General features: G+C 32.0%; 1 protein-coding gene across 1 annotated transcript in view; it reads right to left on the reverse strand.

Annotated features, from left to right (window-relative positions):
- LOC134699495 (uncharacterized) overlaps window positions 1-20,919 on the reverse strand; it is a 427,645-nt gene extending 406,726 nt beyond the window's left edge. Inside the window, exon 1 of the mRNA XM_063561099.1 lies at window positions 20,805-20,919. The gene's annotated coding sequence lies outside the window, so the exon portion shown is untranslated. The remainder of the gene's footprint in view (window positions 1-20,804) is intronic.
- Between the last annotated feature and the right edge of the window lie 5,157 nt (window positions 20,920-26,076).

Consider the following 26,076-nt stretch of genomic DNA (forward strand, 5'->3'; position numbering starts at 1 on the left):
AATTAATTAAAAACTATGAAACAATATGCAAAAATAACGTATTTCTGTTATCCAGATTAACTGTGCTACTGCCGACAGCGAAAGTTACAAATTCAAATTATGACTGTTCTCCATGCTCTTCAACTTTGTATTAGTATGGCTTTTTAACTGTTTTGATGTGAGCGTCACTGATGAGTCTTATGTAGCCGAAACGCGCGTCTGGCGTATTACATTATAATCTTGGTACCTTTGATAACTAATTATACAGACATGATGCTAACCGATTTTGAAATAAGTAGCCAGAAATTTGTTTACCTGTTTGAATTTAAAAAAAAGCTCACATTACAAAACATGTATAACATCATATGAATGCGTCTTAAGATAACCAAAACAAACATAATAGATGCTGTGGGATTGCTATGTAAACAAATATCAACCAACAGTCAAACACATTTGTGAGTTATGCAATGTATATAGGAGGAGTAACAGGTAATTAAAATGACGTTCATCAGATTTTAAACTTCAATTTCATGGTCAATACTATACGTACATGTATAATGTTCTGTGTAACATCGCGTTATTCTAGATTGCAATACTGTAAATTTAGAAATTACTGCATGCATTTATTAATGTTATTCTTGCAATTTTATATTGATTATATGGGCATTTTTATAAATTTCCTGTTACAAATCTGTGAATTTTTCTGAAAACTAAGGATTTTCTTATCCCAGGAATAGATTACCTTAGCCTTATTTTGGCACCTCTTTTGGGAATTTTGGGTCCTCAATGCTCTTCAACATTTTCCTTTATTGGCTTTATAACTGTTTTGATCTCAGCGTCACTGATGAGTCTTGTTTAGACGAAACGCGCGTCCGGCGTATTAAATTTAAATACTGGTACCTTAACTTGATAACTATTATTATTGAAGTCGAAATACGATTTTAATTCCTGGGATATTAAGGAAAATCCTGTTTTATTCAAATACAAAATTGCAAAGTGAGGGTTTAAAGTGTTGCAATTATAACTCTGTTGCATTTATCGAAAAAAAACCATCTGAATAATTTTCTGAATGTTAAACGACAAAGAGAATTGAATATGATTGCAAATTCCCCTTCATTTTGTCCTAAAAATATCATTATCAATACACATTCGACTTGATCGGCATGAAATGTAAGTCAACACTGAAGTACCCTAGTTCAAACTAAAAGATAATGGTTTATAAATAAGACCAAAACTCTGCCAATCAACTAAGTAAGACTCGGTTATATGTAAGGTCGCACTCGGTCAATATGTATCAATGCTAATTGGGTAACAAATTAGATAACGCTCAATCATTCAAACTAAATTTCCTCGCGCGTTTAAGTTCTTATTTGACTTATCAACTAAATGAGCAATCATGCTTTATAAACGTTCAAAAACGGCCAATTTACAATACAACCACTGAGATATATTAATAACCACCGGCCAATTACCAAAATGACGGCAACATGTTGTCATGTGTAAAACGACTACGTACAAGGTAATTTTATAAGACAACTGCCAAAATGCAAATCTAAAAAAAAAGACAGACAGCCAGTTGTCTACGCAAAGACCACTTATGTAATGATTAGATAAGCAATGGTTTCTTACAAAACGACCAGTTGAATAATATAATGAATTACACTCGATCAATATACAAAATAACCACTAACGAAATAAATCGGACAACACTCGGGAAAATAAATAAGCAATACTACTCCAGTAACATAAGATAACGATTGATAAATCTACGGAATGACCATTTGATTTTGTAAAACTTGGCCAATAAACAACACGACCACTCGTACAATATGCATTATATAAACGATAACTTTTAAATTATCTTTAAAAGAAAAATAACTAGGAAATATAGAGGATGACTCTCGGCCAGTGTAAAATTGACCATAAGTTATTTCTGACCGTTATATATTCTGTCATTTTACATTTAGTTCGACCTTGAAACAAGGTTTTAATATAAACAATACATGTACTACGTGATAACATTATAAGTTGAATGTTGACTCATCATAACAGGAAGACATAGGTTGTAAATATAGAAATTTACACTTGACATCATCCGTAGGTTTTAAGTAGACATGATTGTTCAATTCTCTACATTTTCTGATTTTAACCTTATATCATGTACTTTTTAATGCATGCTATTATGAGTGTAGTATATATTTAGGGCATTATGGGGTAATTTTTTATATATTAAGGGGTAATATTTAGTAAATTAATGGGTTAATAATTTTTATATTAAGCGGTAGATTTTAGAATATTAAGAGTTTATAAGAAAATAAAAAAACAGTTAATACAAGATGTTAAATGTAGAAACACACTTTGTTTCGAAAGCGCATAAAACAAGGGTGTGGAATCCAGTAATTTTGTGCGTTCAATGAATTTTAACTCCATTTGTTTGCATGAATTTTAATTCTTAACTTTAAACAGCATTAATACAGGTATGTTTTTTGCTTTTTCTTGGTTCTGTATAACGGTGTTTTATTAAAATGTACAACAGTGGTGATTACCTCGTTATATAAGTCTATATAGCCATATGGTAAATGAGTTATATTTTCATGTAAGGTTGTATGATATAAAAGGTAGCAATATTTGAATACTATGACTAAAACAAATTAGATCTCATCTATTTAGAGTGCCAGCATGTTCCTTTTTATAAAAATTATTGAATCGTTAACCAAATTAAGTAGTTTTCATACCTCAGACAAACTCATATAAAACAATTATTTATCCACAACAACCAAAATTTACCATATACGCACTTTATTATAAAAGTCTATATAGCCATATGATAAATAGTTATATTTTCATGTAACAATTCATTGTATTATATAAAAGGTAGCAATATGTGAATATTATGACTAAAACAAATTGGTTTGCATCTATTTAGAGTGCCAGCATGTACTTTCTTATACAAATCATTGAATCGTAAACCAATTTAAGAAGTTTTCATACCTCAGACTGACTCGTAATACAAAATTATTTGTTTTGCAACAACCAAAACTGACCATATTCGCATTTTATTATGTAAATCCATACAGTCACATAGTAAATGAGTTATAATTTCATGTAAGGATTGAATGTATTACTAGTATATAAAAGGTAGCAGCATTTGAATATTATAACTAAAAAAAAATTGTTCGCATCAATTAAGAGTGCCAGCATGTACTTTTGTATACAAATTATTGAATAGTTAACCAATTTAAGTAGTTTTCATACCTCAGACTGACTCGCATTATAAAATTATTTGTTTCGCGACAATCAAAACTGACCATAATAACATTTTATTATGTAAATGTATATAGTCACATAGTAATTAAGTTATATTTTTATCTAAGAATTGATTGTATAATACAAAAGATAGCAATATTTGAATATTATGACTAAAAAGTTATGTTCTCATCCATTTAGAGTTCCAGCATGTCATTTTTTTTATTCAAAATATTGAACTGTAAAAAAAATTCAGTAGTTTTCATACCTCAGACAGACTCAAATAATAAAATTATTTGTCCGCAACGACCAAAATTTACCATATAAGCACTTTATTATATAAGTCTATAAAGCCATATGGTAAATGAGTTATATTTTCATGTAAGGATTGATTGAATTATATAAAAGGTAGCAATATTTGAATATTATGACTACAAAAAATTGGTTTGCATCAATTTAGACTGACTCATATTATAAAATTATTTATTTCGCAACTATCAAAACTGACCATATTAGCATTTTATTATGTAAATGCATATTGTCACATAGTGAATTAGTTATATTTTCATGTAAGGGTTGATTGTACTATATAAAAGCTAGCAATATTTGAATATTATGACTAAAAAACATTTGTTCGCATCAATTTAGAGTGCCAGCATGTACTTTGTTATACAAATTATTGAATCGTTAACCAATTTAAGTAGTTTTCATACCCCAGACTGACTCGTATTATAAAATTAGTTTTCCACAACAGACCATATAAGCACTTTATTATGTAAATCTATATAGTGGCATAGTAAAAGAGTTATATTTTCATGTAAAGATTGATTGTATAAATTAAACAGTAGCAATATTGGAACAGTATGAATAAAAAAAATGGTTCGCATCAATTTAGAGTGCCAACATGTCCTTTTTTTATTCAAAATATTGAATTGTAAACAAAATTCAGTAGTTTTCATTCCTCAGACTGATTCATATAATAAATTCAGTTGTCCCCTACAACCATAACTGACCATGTTAGCACTTTTTTTTATGTAAATCTATATAGCTGCATAGTAAATGAGTTATGTTTTAATTTGATGATTGATTTTATTATATAAAAATGAATGGTAGCAATTTTTGATTAGTATGACTAAAAAAAATTGTTGGCGTCAATCATGTCAATTTAAAGTTCCACCATGTCCTTTTTTGATTCAAAATATTGAATTGAAACAAATTTCAGTAGTTTTCATACGACTGACTCGTATTAGAACTCTATATAGCTGAATAGTAAATTAGTTATAAATCCATTCAAAGGATCGCAATATTTGAACATTTAAATTGACGGAATAGTACAAACGACGTACATACTTATGTTACACTTTATATCTACCCCTGTACAATTTACGTTTGATAATTTGTAAAAACTAAAGCTTAAATCATCTTAATCGAAGACAACGGAGGGGAATTTCGATTAAAAATTATGTATAAATGCACCGAGTTATAGTTAGGAATTCGAAGAGACAATTAAAAATTGGGAAAGAAACAACATAAACCAGGATGTTTATATCCCATCATATAAAAATATGTTTCCGATGTCTCGGATAACCTTTCTTTCCGTATCGATATTTGTACATGTAACTTTTGACAAGAAAATATAGAAAATCGGCTAATAAGTAAAAATAATGGACTTAATGGAACTGATTGTGTGTGATTGGATAAAATTAATATTCGAATTAAAAGAGTTTTTAAATTGTTCTGGTTTAAAACACATATACGTAAAATACAAAGACTAAAGGTCGTTTTAATAAAATAAATGAACAAATGAATTTGAAGTTTATTTCTAAATTTAGCCAATCAGTTAACGCGAAAACTAAACGCGGGTTTACTTTCAAGTGCACGTAAAATACACTTTTAAAATATGTAGTAAATGCCCGTTTACTTTTAAGTGCACGTAAAAATAAATTTAACGAATTCTGAAGTAAACGCCCGTTTACTACTGGTTAAACGGAAACAAAGTAAACGCCCGTTTACTACTGGTTAAACGGAAACAAAGTAAACGCCCGTTTACTCGGGTAGACATTAGAAATTTCAATTTCGACCGCATTAACGTAATTATCAATGATTATAGTAAACGGGCGTTCACTAGTAAGCGGGAAATTTTAAGTTAACTAACGAAATATGTGCACGCGGCGTTAACTTGCGTTTACTTTATGTAATGCTTGGTCTGCACCCAACTGTATGTGGTAAAACAATGCAAATGTTGTTTACGTATTTTAATTAAAGTTCAAGTCTGATATGAAAATTCTTATAACGAAATACTGTCATAAGCAGACCTGTCCTCAGGTCTGGTCAATAGCAGACTTGTCCACAGGTCTGGTCAAAAGCAGACCTGTCCTCATGTCTGGTCAGGGGCAGACCTGTCCACAGGTCTGGTCTAAGGCAGACCTGTCCTAAGGACTGGTCAAACGCAGACTTGTCCACAGCAGTCTAAAAAGCAGACCGTAGTCCACCAACGACGAAGTTAACTTGCTTGACTGTTTAAATTCTCAAGTTAACTTAGAAAGCAGTCAACAAGTTAACTATAAGTTAACTTTTGTCAAGGTTAGGACCGCACCCATCTGTACTTAACACTGGGGATACAACACGAACCCTACTTAACACTAGGGATACAACACGAACCCTACTTAACACTAGGGATACAACACGAACCCTACTTAACACTAGGGATACAACACGAACCCTACTTAACACTAGGGATACAACACGAACCCTACTTAACACTAGGGATACAACACGAACCCTTCTTTAGGTAACACGATACCGAATGACGTTACGCCACGAGTTATCGTTCTTGACGTTATCGAATAACGTTCACACATCTAATCCAAAGCATCTGAACGATTTATCTATATATAATAGACTGAGTTTATCACAAGTTTTTATTCTTGGTATATGTTTGCAAAAAATACTTTTTCATGATGAAAGCCGTATTCCCATGAAATTTTGTTTTGAAAGTGGAAATTTAATTTATAGAAACTTATGATGTTGTGTAAAAAACACGGGAAATTGTTGGTACATCTATTAATTCGTGTTAAAAATGGTCGTCAAAAAGGAAATTTATCTGGATGAGAATACGGATAGAATTAGGCGATAATGCACAATACAAGCAGACTTTGCAACTCATACAAAAATAGTTTTTTTTTGTATGAAATGTTAAAAAAATGGTTTACTTGGTTATTTTGCCGAATATCTTTCTCTGTGTTCTAGTTCAAAAAGTCTCTGAAATTCAGTGTTCTGTACAGAGTAAATCCGATATAGTTTCGGAAATATTTTGAAAATAAAGTGCTAGATTTGTAATCATATATACCAAGTCTACACGGGATAGACAGCAACATCGGAATGAAGCCTGAAAAAGTTAACGTAGGCTGAGAAATTCATGGGAACTTGATTCGGCAAAAATAAAATAAAAAAAGCAGGTCCCGTTACAGTCTGATTAAAGCCATCCCCAAGTTGCCACTTAATTGCGCCTATAAACGCAAATTAATAGTCGGGACTGGCTAAAGTCAGACTGGTTTCGTTACAAATTTTTTCTCTCCAAATTTACAATCAAACGACTGACTAATTATTATTCAAACGGAAAAAAAAAGAGACTGAAATAGCTAGATCTTGAAATCCTTTAGATTTTATTTTCGTGTTAATTACGCTTGCATGGGTATTTGGTGGTAGTGTTTTTTTTTGTGTGATTTGAGGTTCGAAATAATGTACATGTACAAGTTCGGAGACAACGCGGCTGAAAGAGAGTTAACATAGTTGCCTTTTTAGGCACTGAGGGGGATATTGCTCACATACTTAGGCAGGAACCATTTGATTTTTTTTTTGGGGGGGGGGGGGCATGTAATTTTTTTCTAGACAAACTTTTTTTTCGCCTACGGCGAAAGACAATCTATTTTTTTGGCGACAATTTTTTCTTTCAATTTTATCATTACATGTACTTTTTTTTTTCTCAGGGTCAAAAACAAATTATTTTTTTCTCCAAAAAATGAAAACAAACTTTTTTTCCAAAAAAATCCATAGGCCCCCCGATGATTGCTGCCTTATCGTTTGGAAAAGCCCGAGAAGTTTCACAGTATGAAAATGAGTTTTTATAACAAGCATGCAACTTCCAGGTATATCTATATACATGTGAAAAAGAACTATATGCATTTCTTTCTGTGGATAGATATACTTTATAAAAAAATCATATACATGTATGTATATTGTAATACTAGTATAAAATGTATCAGCATGAGCTTTAGAAATACGATGGAAAGGGGGACTCGCCGAGCTTTCAACTTGTTTCGTAGCAAGTGCAAAAACCTTTTATAATTCTGACAATGTAATGTTGCACATAATTTTATATTTTGTTTATATCCTACAATTTACACCCCAAGGCCTAGGGTGAATAGGGATAAAACATAGGGTCACTTGGTCTTCTTCCGACCGGCAGTTAAATGCTTCCAAAGTGAGGCGTCCATTTGGCTGTGCGGGATGTATTATTAATAGTTAACTGCGTCTTGGACATGCATAAAATATTTGCCACTGGACGTAAAGTTACCAGCAATTAATCCTACAATTCATAATCGCTACTTGAAACTAATATAGCACGCAACATCATATTGTTTCACCCGTGTCAATTTGACCGTCAATCCCACACTTGATAGTCTTTTTGCTTTAGGTTTGATTTGTGTACCTGTTTTTTAAAGGTGCGCATATCGTCTGGATTTTTTTATTTTTTGTTTGTTCATGACAGGTTGCTTGATTAGGCATTTTAATAAATTATAAAGGCCCGAGTACAGACTCCGGGTAACATCTCCTACATGTTGAATTTGAAGCTTAAAGTTTGCAGTTTGTTTTACTTATAAAGAATGCATATATGATCTCAAGATTTGTTAAATAAAATAATTTTCCACAAATGACCGACTGTTGAACTAATAGTGAAATTTTGCATACAGTGTGCAATGTTTGTCCGACTTGCTGAGCAAGCAACTCACACATTTACACTTCGCAAAGTACACTATACTAATGTACAAATGTACGTAGCAAGTCAAGAATATAAGTTTTGAATTTTTCTTTGAGTTTTGTTATTTTATTTATTATGCATGAACTATTTGCCACTGAACGTTAAACGATCATCAAAAACAGAGCAATTATATCACTGTTAACTGAATCAAATTTTTAAAGTATTATTTTTTTCTGCAATGACACCATCATTGTCATAAAGGATGGAGTTAAAAACTCAGTTATTCAAATGAATCACACGTAAAACAATACATGTTATTGTCACTCGAATTTTACAAAAATATGAAGGTATTATGCTCGTTAAGTGTAAAAATTAGACGAGATTAATGTTAAATTCATATTAGTGAAATTTCTATATGCAGGACGAAATAAATTATATCAGTAGAATCTCATATCACTAGGAAATTTACGGAAACCTGACAGGGGAAACGAAAATAAAATAAACACCCTTCAGATTCCGACACATTTTGTGTTTTTCATTTCTCTTATCTCTGAGGAGAATAACGTTACATTCTGTATTCAATAACGTCACACGTTTTCTGTCAAATTCTAAGGGCATCAATCAATGTTGAAGCCATTTAACTCAAAAACAAGGATGGTGACATATGATTTTCTATACATGTATGAATTCAGTTTGTAATTCTGAATATTATGTTAGTTTTTTGTTGTTCTCCGTATATAATAACATAGCCATCCATTGGAAAACCTAAAAAGGTTAGCCGAAAAACAGGCATTTCCCCTATACACCTAAGTAAATTTGTCGACCAAATCGACGTTTTCCAATGAAAATACCAAGAAAACAAAAATAGTGACCCCCGATTTTTATTACATATTTCGATGTAACTCGGTGCAAAGAACGCGTATGCAAAAAACCGTGGAAATCGGGAGATATGCCATTCGGTATCGTGTTACCTTAACTCTAGGGATTATACCAGGTGCTTCTGAATCGTGTTGCTCTTGTAGTTTAAACCCAAAGCTAAGTCAATATAGGATTGAAGACATTGATATGTTAGACAAAAAAATGAAGGTAAATATATGTGAAATGATGCATCTTATGTAAAGTATAATCACGCAAATAGGCTGGGATATATCAATCTCCCAGATATTAAGATTTTATAAGATTTGCGTTTTCTATAATGATTTACATGATATAGGGTTGATGCTTACAAGAAAGCTATTGGACAAAAGTTCCAGATGGAGAAATTCAAGTCGACCCTTCGAATCCGTTATGGACGCCATCATGATTTGGTTGACCAGTACGTAATATCTATTTCACAGATAACGACGGTATTGTTCCAATGGTCGTAGCTGCATTCAAGTTTTCTGTTCTTCGAAAGTGACACACCGAATTAGATGTATCACAGGGTTTGTACTAATACTACATGACTGGTGCACTTGTGGATCAGGATCTGCTTACCCTTTCAAAATACATTGCTTACACGAAAACCGTGGAGCAACTCTTTACATAATGCACTACAAGCAACTGACTTGTCAAAAACGTTACCGGAGTGAATATTGATGGAATAAAGTGTGATGTGTGAAAATATAATGTTATTACAGCATGGGGTCGGTTAAATATGCAAGGGAAGTAAATCGAACAAAACACCAAAACCTGAGTAATCCTCAGGTGAATGTAACTGTTTGATAACACACTCAAACAAACGAATATAAATCGTGCATTATTAGTTTTACATCAACGTTGGAAAGTACAAAACGTATGTTGCAATTTAAAGTAAAAGGCGGTTATGCAAAGTTATAACAATGTCTGATATATTCAAATAGGATATTTTTTTGGTAAACAAATTGTATAATCATTGAATTATGTCAGAAAAGACACCAGAATTGTTGTATTTAACGTTTGTATTTTAACAACCCCTATGCCAGAATGTGATTTGTCATGTCAAAATTTCATAATATAGAAATAAGTAATTTAGGGAAACAGCTTATACATTTTTTTTGTACATATAGTCTTAATCCATTCTAAAAGATAACGTTTTCAAAAAAATTGCTATCTTGAAGGTTTTTAAAAAACTCATATCAAAAGAGGGGCGACAGATAGAAATGACTTCAACTTCACCACTTGAACTATTGGTTTAATAGCTTCCTTGGGAGCAGAAATCCTAAATCAAGGAAATAATGATATCAAGTGTTCCAATTAGCATTTTTCTTGAAAGACAGATGTTGCCATATGTGTCCCTTTATGCGAAAAATTCAATATAAGTAATTTACAAAATTAATGATTTTATAAGTATATAGCTAGAATGACCCTTTGGACAATTCTTTAAATATTTCACTCAGAGATAACGTCATTATCCCCTGACCTGTTCATTAGAAATTAACCTCCTTCTTATGTCAACATTTCATCTTATGGTAAAATTTCAAAAACTAACTTCCGGCATATCCATTCATATGAATAACATGTTACCAAGTCAGGAATACGACACATGTTTTTCATTCGTTTGATGTGTTTGAGCCTTTGATTTTTTTCCATTTGATATGGCACTTCCGAACTGAATTTTCCGTTGAATTCGGTATTTTTTATTCATTATTTTACGGTTTTTCTAATACCAATTTAAATGATAAATTGAAGTTGTAACTTGTTGGAATTTGGCATTTTTTAGAACTTATAACATGTATAACACAACGGCGATGTCAATTCTAAAATAAGGTACATAATTGGAGGACGGGTAAGAATTTATAGCTGTTTGATGGACATATTAAACAATGTTTTCTTGGTAATAATGCAAAATTGATATATGTAACAGAACAATTAAGTAAGTAACTAAACATCATCTGACACGATCAAAACTAAGAAAAAAGAGGAAAAAATAAATAAAATTATAACGACTTTTATTCCAACTATGTCATCTTCGTGATTAAAATGTTCTTCATCATAATTTACAACAATGCAATTTGCCACGTGATGCAAGGAAATGTTGATTTCAATATGAACAAATGATGCATATACATATACGTTTCTGAAGTTTAGCATCACAATATAACATGCTAATGACAATTATCTTAATAAAACATAATTGAAGAAAACTTCAAAATATCTCGTTGTTTTGCATTTTAAAGTAGATACGGTGTAGGAATTTCAAGCTTCGGGTACAAGAATAAATAGTCTTAAGCAAGAAGAGCATCAAATCAGTAAGAAAACACCGAGATGGCTATTTTAGTTGTGTCTTATTTAAAATGTCGGTCAGATACAAGATGGACACACTAGATAAGAATTTTCTTACTATCATTCTACAACTATTCACAGTCATATATATTTATTACTTTATGATACATTCTTTAAGTCTATGTATCTCCAATCCATTAAATATCTGTCATGGAAAGTGTTTTTTTTTATTTCGATTTTATAATAAGGACAAATAAAAAGCGATCCGTGACTATGTGTCTTCATAGCAAGGATCATAACTTAGTAATTGAAACGCATGTTACACATATGTTAGTCATTAACTAGTACCAGGATTATAATTTAGTACGTCAGACGCGTGTTTCGTCTACATAAGACTCATCAGTGACGCTCATATCAAAATATTTATAAAGCCAAACAAGTACAAAGTTGAATATTTTTTTTTATATTTATCAGTCTAGTAAAATATAAGATTGGATCTCAATACAAATTCAATTAAATAATTGTTTGATATGAAAGAAAAACGTTACATGATGACAAATTTTCTTTTGTTTACATCGAATATGACGTCATAACTTAAAGAACATCACAGCTAATTCCCTAACAACAGAACCAAAATCGGGAACGTTACGTACGGTATTTAGGTTTCTTTTATCAACATTTTGAATTAAAAATAAGTAATACATACAGACTTCGTCCTCATTCACAGGTTATGCCTGCCTCATATTAAAACTTCCAAGAAATACACTCAACCTATTTTTCATCGGGGATTGATAAAGCAATTTATCAAAAAATAATGTTGATGATAAAAAAAATATCCTGTGATGAAGAAGTCTGTACTGATGAAATGTATTATTTTTTGTTAACATTTAGACAAATATATTACAATTTACTCATCACAGGTTCATACCGATTACTTTCATCAAATCACACGAGAGCATCCGTGCAAGTTTATCAGAATTTGCAATTGTTCATTGTTATGTCTCAATTAGTTATTGTTTCAAAAAATTCAATAAAAGTATGTTATTGCGGTAATGAAAAATAATGGAATCATACTCAAAAGAAAAAGCATGACAGCATCCGTGCAAGTTTATTACAAAGCTAACTACCATTTCAGCATATTTCTAAAAGGTGACAGAATTTACAATTGTTCATTGTCATGTCTCAATTGGTTATTGTTTCAAAAAAATCATTAAAGTAACATAAGTATGTTATTGCGGTAATGAAAAATATTGGAATCATACTCAAAGGAGCATAATTTTGTAATTGAAACGCATGTTATAAAGATATTAGTCCATAACACGTTATCAGATAATAGCAACTTGTCCTATTTTAGTATCATAAGTTGTGTATATAATAAAACTTCCAAGAAAAACACTTAACCTTATTTTCATTGGGGATAGATATAACAATTTGTGATAATTCATTAATGACGAGAAAAACATCCTGTTAAGAAGGAAATATTTATTATTATGTTAAAAATTAGACAAATAGATTACGACTTGCTGATAAAAATTCCTAACGCTTATGTCAATCAAATATAACATGACGAAATCCCTCAAAGTTACTTTTGAAGCTTACTGTCATTTCAATCTACTTCTAAAATGTTGTAGAATCTACAAATCTTCATTTTTAAATACGAAATTGTTTATTGTTTCAAGATTGATAATTAAAACAAGTTGTAATGAAATCATTTGAATCATACTAAATGAAAATTATGTTGCGCATTTTCTTTTTTTTTTAAAACATGATTTATACAAAATTATGAATGTCGGTGCCACTTTTGTCTTAATTAAAGTTTCGAAGATAGCAAAACTATGTTTTCATACATTTGTTTAATCAGTCAATTGTGATAGTCTATGTATATGTCCGTGTCATATAATAACGTTATCAGTCAATTGTGATAGTCTATGTATTTGTCCGTGTCATATGATGACGTTATCAGTCAATTGTGATAGTCTATGTATCTGTCCATGTCATATGATAACGGTATCAGTCAATTGTGATAGTCTATGTATTTGGCCCTGTCATATGATAACGTTATCAGTCAATTGTGATAGTCTATGTATTTGGCCCTGTCATATGATAACGTTATCAGTCAATTGTGATAGTCTAAGTATTTGTCCGTGTCATATGATAACGTTATCAGTCAATTGTGATAGTCTATGTATTTGGCCCTGTCATATGATAACGTTATCAGTCAATTGTGATAGTCTAAGTATTTGTCCCTGTCATATGATAACGTTATCAGTCAATTGTGATAGTCTATGTATTTGGCCCTGTCATATGATAACGTTATCAGTCCATTGTGATAGTCTAAGTATTTGTCCGTGTCATATAATAACGTCCAAGTTCAGAAAATGAGTACATCAACCCCTTTGTGGTTTAACTGTAAACGCTTTCCCATGAATAGTCCAGTTTAAGAAAAAAAGAGAAATATTATGCTTTATGTATAGTGAATCGTCTATTATGTGTCCCGTTCATCTGTGTAGATAGCCATCATTATGACCTTTCTAATAAAAATGTAGATGCAATTTCAATAGTAAACAATATTCCAAATTTAACCTATAAATATAAGTCAAGTGGTTTTTTTCACACACATAAGTTCAATGTTTCACATTTTCAAACAGCATCACAATTACGATCATGGGGAGGGGGGGGGGTTCTTTAAATGAAGTTAGTGATTGTAATTATCATAATTATGAAATAATAGCGAATTAGTTTAGTGAACTCAATTGCACATTAAAGCGCTCAACAGACAGCATCAGCCACCAACAATCTGAAATGTCTTTATGAAAAAAAACCACTACGAATTTGAATCACAGACGAATACAATAAGTGATTAAGCAAATAACGACGACCATTACCCCAAAAATCGGATAATATTCTTGATAAATCAGACTATAACATTGTTGTTATTGTTGTAAATTTTGTTCGACCTTGAAAACATGTATATACAATATATAAAGTACTACGTGACAAAGTTATAAGTTAAATAATTACGCATCATAACAGGAAGATGAAGAGTATAAATATAAGACGGTTTCCGTAGGTTACAAGTGTATACATTATATTCTCCACAGTATCAATTGTTTAAATTTTGGACGTAATATTTAGTAACTATATTATAGGTGGGAGAGGCTAATAGTTTGTAAACGTTTTTTTTAAATTTTTATCTAAAGGTATAACAGTAATCACTCAATGCTACACACATCATGTTTAGAAACATTGAAAAAGGCAAGGATTGCATATACTTTTTATAAATAAATCATGTTTTGGATCTTGCTAATAATGGTTGATTACTTTTTTTGTAAGAAGGGTTTTAGTTACTTGACATTCGGAAAGTGTATAAAATGCTATTTTTATGTCTTATGTCAAAATCAAAAGAAGATGTGGTATGAGTGCAAATGAAGTAACTCTCCATCCACAATCTATAAAAGCCCACCATTTTAGGTCAAGGTACGGTCTTCAACACTGAGCCTTGGCTCACAAAGAATATCAAGCTATACCCCCGCCCTGTCACTAGGTGTACAAGTAATTATCTTATGAATTATTCAGATATACTCATTGATCATTTCTGAGGTTTTTTTTTTTCTATTAAAGTTTGAAAAAATCAAATTAATAAAAGCATCAAACTCCAACAGATATTCAAAAAGAAAAATACTTTATAAAATGGCAAAATCAAAATCTCAAGCACAACATACAAATTGAAAACAACTGTCATAATCCTCACTTTTTTTACAGGAATTTTCTACTGTAGAAAATGGTGTATAGGTAGCGTAATTTGTAGTACAATCAGGTTTTACTGGTATCGACAGAAACATAACCAAAGCTTACGAGTAATCTTTCAAAGGCAATGTTGTTTCTTTGTGTGCATGCATCTTGAACATTGTAGGTATTTATAATTGAAAAACATAAAATAACCTAGGTATTGAAAACAATTAATTAAAAATTATGAAACAATTTACAAAAATAACGTATTGCTGTTATCCAGATTAACTGTTCTAGTGCCGACAGCGAAAGTTTCAAATTCAAAATATGGCTGTTCTCGATATTATATAGACATGATGCTAACAGATTTTGAAACAAGTAACCAGAAATTTGATTAACTGTTTGAATTTGAAAAAATCTCACATTACAACAACATATGAATGTGTCTTAAGATAACCAATACAAACAGAATAGATGCTGTAGGATTGCTATGTAAACAACTATCCATCAACAGTCAAGCAGAATTTTTTTGCTGTATGCAAAAACAATTGAAAAGGGGAGAGAAGTATTGATTTATTCGATGAAAGTATTATGATACGCATGCCCAGTGAGTGTTGTAATGTATATAGGAGGAGTAACGGGTAATTGAAATGACATTGATCAGATTTTAAACTTCAATTTCATGGTCAATACTATACGTATAATATCCTGTGTAAGTCAACACTGGAGCCTATAGTTCATTAAGAAACGTTGATAAGGTTCCAAGGTTACATCCATTTTTTTTATGATTTGTAGGCAGTACTTTTTTTACGTTCTAATTCATTTGTGTAAGGTCGGACTCGGCGCATTTACCTATACCATGAGAATTGGTATAACGCATTTTATTGTAAACAAGTGAACATGCACGTGTAAATGGTAAATGAACAATTGTTTTTCTACCAGTGTTAACATTTCGTGCAGCTTACGCGCTGTTCGTTTCTACAAACATCATCAACAAAGTACCTTGTGAAGAACATGCAACACATTGAAACGGTCTCCAAAACAGATAAAATTGAGAATGGAAATGGGGAATGTGTCAAAGAGACAACAACCCGACCAAAATAAAAAAACACAACAGCAGAAGGTCACCAACAGGTCTTCAATGTAGCGGGAAATTCCCGCACCCGGAGGCGTCCTTCAGCTGGCCCCTAAACAAATATTATTGTGAATTTGCAATAAGTATATAATGAATTAAACGAGACTTTGAGACAGGTAAACAGTTTTTAAAAGAAAGAAGACACACAAAATTGAATGACAACTGACGGCCTTCAACAATGAGAAATACCTATCCTGTAAAGTTGAAAGTGTGACACAATTCAGACTAAAAAACTAACAGCCACATTTATATAGAAAAGTAGATTATAAAAAGCAAATATGACAGACATGAACCACTGATAACAGGCCTATGTATTGGTACAGGCACATAAAGTAAATGGCGGATTGAACTATGACTGTTACCGCTCAATTCTTCATTAACATGGGAAAAAAATGCACTGCACTAATAAGTTAACTTGATCAATTGGTTCGAAGCACTGATAAACCAACTTACACAAAAGCAATAGTCACAAAACAACTTTAGTTGTAAATAGGAGTACTCACAAAAACTGATAGTAAGTTTAAAGCACAATTATTATATAGTTTAATTATTGTTCTATGATCATGTTCACTACGAATTAACCTGTAAGTGTTTGTTCGTTTATTAAAAGCGTTTTAATGATATTTTATACATTTTTAAACAAAGCATTGTTTTTTTTTTTATTTCGACATTATTCAACATAAGTTTTGTTTCATATTTTAAAACAGTCGTTATCTGTTGACTGGGGAATGTATAATATTCAAAGACGATTTTATATTCCTGCCGTTTATCTGATCACTTCTTGTGTCAAAATACTTTTGTTAATACGTCACAGTTATTGAAAACATAGACCAACACAGTGTATGGAACGTATGCTTGTGGATATAAAAAGACCGCTTTCAAACTTGATTGGTTCTTTCTGAACTGGGCAATAAGCCCTCAATAACAGTAAACATTCTAACCTGGCTGCGTTTATCCTAGTTCAAACTAAAAAATAATGGTTTATAAATAAAAACAAAACTTTGCCAATCAATTAAGTAAGACTCGGTTATATATAAGGTAGCACTCGATCAATCTGCTTCAACAACAAAATCAGATTTACGGGTAACAAATAAGATAACGCTCAATCATCAAACTAAATGTCCACGCGTTTAAGTTCTCATTTGACAAATCAACAAAATGAGCAATCATGCTTTATAAACGTTCACAAACGGCCAATCGACAATACAACTACTGAGATATATTATAAATAACCACCGGTCAATTACCAAAAATGACGGTAACATGTTGTCATGTGTAAAACGACTGCGTACAAGGTAATATATAAGACAACTGCCAAAATGCAAATCTAAAAAAAAAATGACAGACGGCCAATTATCTACGCAAGGACCACTTATGTAATGATTAGATAAGCAATGGTAAATCTAACAAAACGACCAGTTGAATAATATAATGAATTACACTCGATCAATATACAAAATAACCACTAGGGAAATAAATCAGATAACACTCGGGAAAATATACAAGCAATACTGCTCCAGTAACATAATATAAATCTACGGAATGACCACTTGATTTTGTAAAACTTGGACAATAAACAACACGACCACTCGTACAATATGCATGATATGAACGATAACTTTTAAATTATCTTGATTAGAAAAATAACTAAGGACATATAGAGGATGACTCTCGGCCAGTGTAAAATTGACCATAAGTTATTTCTGACCGTTATATATTCTGTCATTTTATATTTAGTTCGACCTTGAAACAAGATTTTAAATATTATCAATACATGTACTACGTGATAACATTATAAGTTGAATGTTGACTCATCATAACAGGAAGACATAGGTTGTAAATATAGAAATTTACACTTGATATCATCCGTAGGTTTTAAGTAGACATGTTCAATTCTCTACATTTTCTGATTTTAACCTTATATCATGTACTTTTTAATGCATGTTATTATGAGTGTAGTAAATATTTAGAGTATGATGGGGATTTTTTTTATATTTTTAGGGGTAATATTTAGTAAATTAATGGCTTAATAATTCTGATATTAAGCGGTTGTATTTAGAATATTAAGAGTTGACACAACTTTTTGGAATTTTGGGTCCTCAATGCTCTTCAACTTTGTATTTATTTGGCTTTTTTTAACTATTTTGATCTGAGCGTCACTGATGAGTCTTATGTAGACGAAACGCGCGTCTGGCGTATAAAATTATAATCCTGGTACTTTTGATAACTATTATAAGAAAATAAAAAAAACAGTTAATACAAGATGTTAATTGTATAAACACACTTTGTTTCGAAAGCGCATAAAACAAGGGTGTGGAATCCAGTAATTTTGTGCGTTCAATGAATTTTAACTCCATTTGTTTGCATGAATTTTAATTCTTAATTTTAAACAGCATTAATACAGGTATGTTTTTAGCTTTTTCTTGGTTCTGTATAACGGTGTTTTATTAAAATGTACAACAGTAGTGATGCCCTTTCTCTGCTGTTTTCAAAAACATTGCTCTATTATATGGTGTCTGACGTCATGAAGACAAATATGATAATCAATCGATGTATCTATAACACATTGCCTGGTGTCATTGAGAAAAAAAGTAAAATCACAAAAATACTGAACTCAGAGGAAAATCAATTTGAAAAGTCCATAATCACATGGCAAAATCAAAAAACAAAACGCATCAAAAACGAATGGACAAGAACTGTCATATTCCTGACTTGGTACAGGCATTTTGAGACAGACAGTATAATCAACTGGTGAAATACATTGTATGCTACCTGGTGTCATTGAGACGGACATAATGATAAATTGTTTTTTTTTATTATATGTTGTCTGGTGTCATTGAGACACACGCATAATCAAATGGTGAAATACATTATATGCTACCTGGTGTCATTGAAACGGACAGACTAATCAATCGGGGGATTGTATCATACGTTGTTTGGTGTCATTGAGACATACAGCATAATCAATCGGTGGATTATATTGCATATTGTATGTTGTCATTGTGACAGACATGTAAAGCAATCGGGGGATTTGTATAACATATTGTCTGGTGTAATTGATAAGTCTTGATAAGCAATCGGGGGATTTGTATAACATATTGTCTGGTGTCTTTCAGACAAACAGCATAACAACGTAGAGGATTTTTTTATATGTGGTCTTGTGTCATTAATACACACAGCATACTAAACCTGCGGACTATTTAATATGTTGGCTGACGTCATTCAGACAGACTGTATAATCAATCAGAGAACTGTGGTTTATGTTGCCTCGTGTCAGTAATACATACAGTAATACATACAGCATAATACACCGGAGGGGCTATTTTATATACTGGCTGACGTCATTGAGACAGACTGTATAAACAATCACAGGATTTGTATAGGTTTGGTTGTGTCATTAGGAGAGAAAACCTAATCAATTGGTGGAATCTTTGTTGTTGTCTGACGTCATTGAGACAGACATCAAAGTCAATATGTTGATTTCATTACATGTTGTCTCGTTTTAGGTATCAAACAATGTAATATGGTAAACCTTGAAACCTAAATAATAATATACCCTTTGGAAGTAAACTTAGAACATTAACACCATAAAGACGTGTATTCCTTCATGCAAGGGTAAATAATTCTGGCTCTAGGTTTGGAATTTGTATTGTAGGTTTATTGGTCTAGGTTTATGAATATTATTTAATGAGAGGGGGCAATACCTTTATATGTTCACCTGTTATGGCCCTTTCAATGTGTTGTTAACTGTTATCTGAGACAAATTAAAGCTGTTAACTGTTTTCAACCCAAATTGTCAACTGTTTTCAGCATCTTTGCATTTTTGTTAACTGTTTTTGCCACAATCGAGTTGTTGTTAACATGTTAACGGACCCCTTATTGCCCCCCTTTTTAATTGTCGTTGGTGTTTGATATGAATCCTATTTCATTATGTTGATACACAACCATCTTGACTTGTTTTATTTGAACATGTTACTTTTAAAACAGGTATATTATAAGCCTCCTTTTTATTGATCAGTCAGTTGATAACATTTGTTTCACAAATATACGTAGATTACAGGTCAATTGTCAATAGGGGAAGTCAGTGAACACTGAAAAAATCAATTACATGGATTCGTCTACATGTAACAAACCATGTTTACTGATTATCAAATATTACATAATTAGCGAACTAGTATTTCGACACTGTCTGCCAAAGGTTATTGCAAAGTAAATTTAGTATTAACGTTTTTAGAATGAAAGACCAGTAAAACGTGTATGTTGGTTTTTTCTAAAGAAAATTTCAGCATAAAGTTGTATCTCCAAAAGGTCAAGACTGAGACTGATATAATTCTACACTTTTTTATCAACCTTTTTTTTCACCTTTCCTATGATAATGTTATTTGTATCTTTCAATTCCTCTTACAAATATCGTTAAATGTATGAAAATAAACCAAAGTGGCGAGATTACATTAATATGAGGCTCTTCGAAAACTCATCTATGTCGTCAAATAAGTGGGCAAAATATAAAACAAAACATATATATATATAGAACAAAACAAGCTTACTGACCTTATATTGCTATAACTTTTACATATTGCTTGTTAAAGATAATTTCGTCGCCTTTTAATGTATTTCCTCCTAATGAATAGAAGAGCAGGAAGCAAACATTTATTCAGAACGAGGCAGTGATGAGCTGCTCTTCTATTACTTGTACACCACTTATGCCATTAAAGTGTAAAATAAAACCGGACTAATTATATCAAATGTTGACGATACATGATAAAATAAATATAGAATTTATGACAGTTTGTTTTACCATGCAATTCCAGTACAATATTTGAGACAAATACTCTTAAAACGTCGTGTGTCGTGCGTCCGATACGGTGCTTTTTGTCCGAAATTTGCTTATTGTCCGAGAGTTTTGCTTTTTGTCAGCGACTTTTGTTTTTGTCCGTTTTCCTTTTTGCTGATAATTTTGCTTTTTGTCAAACACTTTTGCTTTTTGTCTGTTTTGCTTTTTTCCGATAATTTTGCTTTTTTATCCGACACTTTTGCTTTTTGTCCGTTGTTGTATTCCGTTTTTGCGTTTTGTCGATCCGAAACTTTAGCTTTTTGTCTGACACTTTTGCTTTTTGTTCGTTTGCTTTTTTTCCGATAATTTAGCTTTTTGTCCGTTGCTTTTAGTCAGTTTCGCTTTTTGTAATTAAATCATGCACATGTACATTATTTATAACATATGCCGAGTGCTATAAAAAATGCAATGCTATTATTTTTTCTCGTAAAACATATTGATTTATTTTAAGATCATATGGCTCTATTGACCAAATAGTCTTTATCATTACTTGGCGTCCGTCGTCCGTGATCGTCGTCGTCGAGTGTTAAATTTTACTAAATAATCTTCTATAACAACTGGACCAAACAAACTCGGCAACAATCACCATTTAAAAACAATATGCCTTAACAAAAACACACAAAGTAAAGATCTGAGAGTAGTCGCATTATGTTATCGGTCTCTTATAATTTTGAAAATATCCACTGTGACGTTAAAAATATAACGGCAAACAAGCAACTCTACATTAGAGTTAATGTTAACTTTACCATTCAGTCACGAGATTTATATTTCAATCCTTTATTGGTTGTTTGAAAATGCACATATTAGAACACAATGAATGTGGTTGTTGAATTTAAAAATTGATTGTTTGCGTTTCTTTGTAGAGTATCTGTTTGTTTGTTCTTCTAATTAAGATTGTGACACGGTGATGACTATTGTACCTTATTTTGACAATTTAACCTATTTTGTGTTTTAGTTAGCGCATCGTTGTAAATATAATGGAATTTGATGCGACTGTTCAAGTTCAAGTTCGAGGTCAAGCTCTATAAAACCAGGTTCAATCGACCATTTTCTACATTAGAAAATGCCTGTATGAACTAAGGATTATGACCTTTCGTTTGATGTGTTTCATCATTTGATTTTGTCATTTGATTTGGGACTTTCCGTTTTGAATTTCCATCGGAGTTCATTATTGTAGTGATTTTATTTTCTATTGACCTTTAGTTCGAAACCACTAACAACTGATAAAAAAATCATGCATCTTAGACTTTATACATATAACGTGCCTTATTAAGACGTCACCAATTTTCGCTTAAAATCTTTCTTAACTACCACTCAACATAAGGTGCCCGATCAAAAAAAAAACAAACTCACACTTTGACTTCGACAAAGTAGAAGAACTTATCTCACTAAGCATATTTTAGTGAAATGAAGTTAGTTTCAGATTTCGACGCAATCATCGAATATCAACGCCAACTTTCTTGGGAAGACATTAAAATGTATGCATAATGACATTCCACGGTTTGTAGTATAAGAAATAACTGCAGTCTTATTTTTTTTTAAATTTCATTATTTTTAGAGTATTCATTTTTTTATACAATAAACTCATCCAGGGCCAATAAGCATAACATATATCATACATTTGTTCAAAAACAAAGAAGAGCAATGGGATGTTAAACAGTGTCCTTTTTTATTTGATTTTTTGTGTATCTATAGATGAGTTTGACATTAGATATAACATGTTGAAAATATATACTATTTTTTTGTTTATATTGATTAGGAGTGCAATTATTGTATTATGTTCTTGGAATTTTAAAATCTCGTAATATATAAATTTTTTAAATGATGTTTTAAAAGGAAAAATGGTTCGTCATTTGTTATCAGTATATTTTAATATCAGGGTTCGTTGTTAAAAAAGAAATACTAATATTTAATAACATATTTAAATGACAGTGTTATCCATTCTGATGATGTGTCTGAGCTTTTCATATTGTCAGTTGATGCTGGCCTTTTAAAATAACAGTATTTTCTTTCTGATAATGCGTTTGAGCTATTGGTATTGCCAGTTGTTCATTCGTTTGAGGCGTTTTAGTTATTGATACTGCCAGTTGATTATGGACGTTTGAAATGACATTGTTATTCATTCGTTTGATGTGTTTAAGTTATTGATATTGCCAGTTGGTTATGGACTTTCAAAATGACAGTGTTATTCATTCGCTTGATGTGTTTTAAGTAATTGATATTCCCAGTTGGTTATGGACTTTCAAAATGACAGTATTATTCATTCGCTTGATGTGTTTTAAGTAATTGATATTGCCAGTTGGTTATGGACTTTCAAAATGACAGTGTTATTCATTCGTTTGATGTGTTGAAGTTATTGATATTGCAAGTTGGTTATGGCCTTTAAAGATGACAGTCTTATTCATTCGTTTAATTGTTTGAGCTATTGATATTGTGTTATTCATTCGTTTGAGCTTTCGATATTGCCAGTTGCTATAGGACTGGCCTTTTTAAAATTTCCTCATACTTCAGTAGTTAGTGATGTTATTTATGTGTTATACACTATCAACGGCTATTAGTTATTGTGCCTTTAGGTGGGTTATACACTATCAGCAGGTATTTGCGGTGATTAAATTTGACCTTCAAGACATTAGGTCATATGGCAAGGTTATATGTGACTAAACGTTGGCAAGCAATTGTCATGTCAAATGCCAGTAGGAGAACAAGGAGCATAGATAACCATTTCATTATAAAAAAGAAGATGTGGTATGTTCCACACACTGTCATTGTTAGACTTTCACAACGTGATGTTAACAAGGAGCATACGTTACCATTTCAATGTTCATCACTTCGTCATTGGTAGAATTTACAACGTCAGAGAAACTGTTAATAATGAACATAAGTCCATACGATCGCGTTTAAGTACCCGTCGTGATGAAAGACTGATGATTCGTCGTGCTAAAGCCAACCGAGTTACCCCTGTATCGCAGCTTTAACACCTTTGGCCTCTAGGTGGTCCTGTTATTTTTGGATTATTGGTCTGTAGACTTCATTAAGGCAAATGAAGAACATGTCGTATAGAAAAGATAACTGCCCTAACAGTCAGGAACTGTATAGATAGGTTTCAATGTGGATAATGACCATAGAGGCAAATGAAGAACATGTCGTATTGACAGGAGACCTGCACATTGATAACGCGAAACCATAAAACGTAAGATCAGTTGGATACTCGAGATCAATGAAATCAAGAACTGATGATTCGTCGTGCTAAAGCCAACCCATTTACCCCTGTATCGCAGGTTAAACACTTTCGGCCTCTAGGTGGTCGTGTCATTACCGAAACATTGGTCTGTAGACTTAAAGGCAAATGAAGAACATGTCGTATTGAAAAGATACCTGCCCTAACAGCCAGGCACTGTACAGTTAGGTTTCAATGTGAATAATAACCATAAAGGCAAATGAAGAACATGTCGTATTGAAAAGATACCTGCCCTAACAGCCAGGCACTGTACAGTTAGGTTTCAATGTGAATAATAACCATAAAGGCAAATGAAGAACATGTCGTATTGAAAAGATACCTGCCCTAACAGCCAGGCACTGTACAGTTAGGTTTCAATGTGAATAATAACCATAAAGGCAAATGAAGAACATGTCGTATTGACAAGATACCTGCCCTAACAGCCAGGAACTGTACAGTTAGGTTTAAATGTGGATAATAACCATTGACGCTTGCACATGAGAAGCTGTCAAAATAAATCATCTATCAGATGAGAGTTAGTTTCTGTTACAACCAATCCACGGCAGAATATGAACTTTGCGTGATAATAAACGAAATATGACCTAAACAACATTCCCGCAATCGACTGTATCAATGCTGGTGGTGTTAAAGTATGGGGGTTGATACTTCTACCGTTGAAGCTGTTAAGCTTGCTATGCATATTCTGCACGCTTACCTTAATGGAAAGACAAACATGGATTTGGTGTTTAGAAACATTGTGGTCCCTCATTTTAATAATCACCCACTACGGTCATCAGGGTCAAAGCCGCTCGTTCCGTCCACATACTACTCATTAGTGACGTTCAGATAAAAAAAGTCAGAAAGCCAAACAAGTACAAAGTAAAAGAGCATTGAAGACCAAAAATTAAAAAAAAATACAGCTAAGATCATCTATGGCCGGGATAAGGAAATCCTTAGTATTTCGAATAATTAACACTTTTGCAAACAGTAAATTGATACTCATGACCATATACTAGATATTCGTGTCAACATCGAAGTGCTGACTACTAGGCTGGTGATACCCTCGGTGACAAAACTTCCACCAGCAGTGTCATCGACCAAGTAGTGTTCATAGATATCAAAGGTAACAGACTTATCATTTGTCACGCCAGAAGCGCGTTTCGGATACAAAAAACTTATCAGTGACTTATATATAAAAAAAAAAGTTAGATAGGCAAACAAATATCAAGTTGAAGAGCATAGCATGTCCAAAATTCCAAAAAAGTTGTGCCAAAAACGGATAAGGTAATATTTGCCTGGATTGAGAAAATCCTTAGTTATTCGAATTATTTACAATTTCGAAAACAGTAAATTTTTAAAAACTACCATAAAATTGATATTCATGTCAAGACCCGTTTCCATGAACGACAATGCTAGACTACACAGAACAAGGATTGTAACCGAGTCCAAAGAGCAATAAGCTATCGGCACTATATTTTTGCATTCCATGTCTCCACATATAAACCCTATCGAACACGCCCGGAATGCCATTGGTAGAAATCTAAATGGCAGAGGTACATCATTGCAACATCTTGGCAATGTAAGAGAGAACTTGTTGATGAATGGAATATATGTCATCGACTAAAGGCTTGTACAGAGTATGACACGCCGTGTTATGGAACTGTAAGATATGTTGTTGCACATGCTATTGAAACACATATTGTCATTAAATTTGGCGAACATACCTAGGGTTATTAGTTAAAACAAAAAATGATATTGTGTGATTAATTGTG

Source organism: Mytilus trossulus, unplaced genomic scaffold (genome assembly GCF_036588685.1).
Source record: "Mytilus trossulus isolate FHL-02 unplaced genomic scaffold, PNRI_Mtr1.1.1.hap1 h1tg000070l__unscaffolded, whole genome shotgun sequence".
Classification (NCBI taxonomy): domain Eukaryota; kingdom Metazoa; phylum Mollusca; class Bivalvia; order Mytilida; family Mytilidae; genus Mytilus; species Mytilus trossulus.